Here is a 1,777-nt window from a genome sequence, read left to right as displayed (position 1 = left end):
ATTAAGCAGTCAAGTTCTCAACAGCCTCACCTCTCTTGAATCCCTGCAGACTTTTAATTTACTTCAAGTTCTGTCACTTCTGGAAGAAGGGCTTCCCTCCTCTCTTTCTGAGCTATGTTTATGTGACCATGATGAGCTCCATTCACTACCGACCGAAGGTCTTCAGCACCTCACTTCGCTTCAAAGTCTATTAATCAGCAATTGCCCTCAACTCCAATCTCTTGCAGAATCAGTGTTTCCCTCCTCCCTCTCTAAGCTGATCATCGAGAATTGCCCTAATCTCCGATCACTTCCCGAATCGGTGCTTCCCTCCTCCCTCTCTGAGCTGACCATCGAGAATTTCCCTATTCTCCGATCCCATCCAGTAAAAGGGATGCCCTCCTGCCTCTCTAAACTATCTATTTACAACTGCCCATTGCTCAAACCACTCCTAGAATTTGACAAGGGGGAGTACTGGCCAAAAATTGCTCATATTCCTGAAATATATATCGGTGTCTCAATACTTGACCATGAATGCCTGTGATGATTAATAAAAAGAAGCTCCCACACATGTAAGTCTTTCTTTTTCCTCAGTAGCTTGATAGTTTTGCTTATTACTCCCCGTTGCTTGTTTGTTAATTATTTTCCCTTGTTAAGCTATTTGGTGAAGTTTTCGGTAAAGTTTTGTTTTTGGAAAACATATTTCACTTTTTTTCAAAAAAGTCATAAAATATAAGCTTATAGGCTTTAACCACTACTGACTTGACAAGAATGAAACAATTGGGACAATTATAGTTGGGAGGAATAATTGGTTGAGTTTTTTTTTAAAATATAAAAGTTCAAGGTAAATTCTAAATTTTTAAAGTACCCAAAAACTATAATTTAGCCCAAAAAATTTTATTTTTTTTCGTCCAAAGATGAAGATCGTGCTAGTGAAAATATGACTTACTGTCTAGATAACATGACAGTTAGCTTTGAAAACTTCTCCTTGTTTGTCTATTAGCTTTTTTTCAGTTTGTTGATCCATTTATTATTGCAGAGTTGTTCAATCAATTTGCAGAACCACGAAGAAGTGCACAAATGCTTGAAGAATGAAATCTCTATTTCACAATCAGGTATTATGTTTTGCCCATTCCTTGTTATAAAGCTTGGAAAGCAAAGATTTTGAAGGAAAATTTTCATACCCAGTTCTTTTTTATTCAGAAGTGCTTTGTTCATTGTTCTTTAATGTCTAGATAACTTGACAGTTAATTATTCACCTTTGCTTGCCTATTAGCTTGATTTGGCATTGTAGGATTTATTCAATCGCTGAGCTGAATATATATATATCATTGACGTAATCTCCAATCGCTTGCAGAACCATCAGACTGACCTCTTCCATGTATGAACTATGTACTTCCAACTGCCTGTTGCTCGAACCATGTCTAGAATTTGAGAAAGGGGATTACTTGTCATAAAGTGCAGTGTCTCCAATAGAATATCCAAGGTACATGTGTAAAAAAATTCTGGTTCCTATATATAAAAAATACGAAAGGGTAACATCCCCTAGACCCCACTTGGTGGGAATATGCTGGGTATGTTGTTGTTGTAAGAAAGGTTAACATCTGAAAGCATTAGAACAATGAATTACCTGGCTTCAACTATTAACGAGTTTTAAATCTTCCTTTTTTTTTCTTGATCAGTATTTTGGTAACACTATGCCTTAGCTCAATTGGTGAAAGGAAAATTGTGCTAACATTCTCCCTTGAAAAGACAATCACCTCGACTGTGGTCTGCGAGCAAACTGTAAGTGAAGAGA

General features: G+C 36.9%; 1 non-coding gene across 1 annotated transcript; it reads left to right on the top strand.

The window, feature by feature from the left end:
- The first annotated feature begins 6 nt into the window (after positions 1-6).
- Positions 7-1,700, top strand: LOC107871021. The gene is made up of 4 exons (XR_007049208.1): positions 7-551; positions 1,019-1,094; positions 1,337-1,465; positions 1,662-1,700. It is a non-coding gene; the product is annotated as an uncharacterized LOC107871021 (transcript).
- The last annotated feature ends 77 nt before the right edge of the window (positions 1,701-1,777 follow it).

Source organism: Capsicum annuum, unplaced genomic scaffold (assembly GCF_002878395.1).
Source record: "Capsicum annuum cultivar UCD-10X-F1 unplaced genomic scaffold, UCD10Xv1.1 ctg19617, whole genome shotgun sequence".
Classification (NCBI taxonomy): Eukaryota; Viridiplantae; Streptophyta; class Magnoliopsida; order Solanales; family Solanaceae; genus Capsicum; species Capsicum annuum.
Note: the sequence above shows the minus strand (reverse complement) of the source record. Positions and strands in the feature narration are given on the sequence as shown.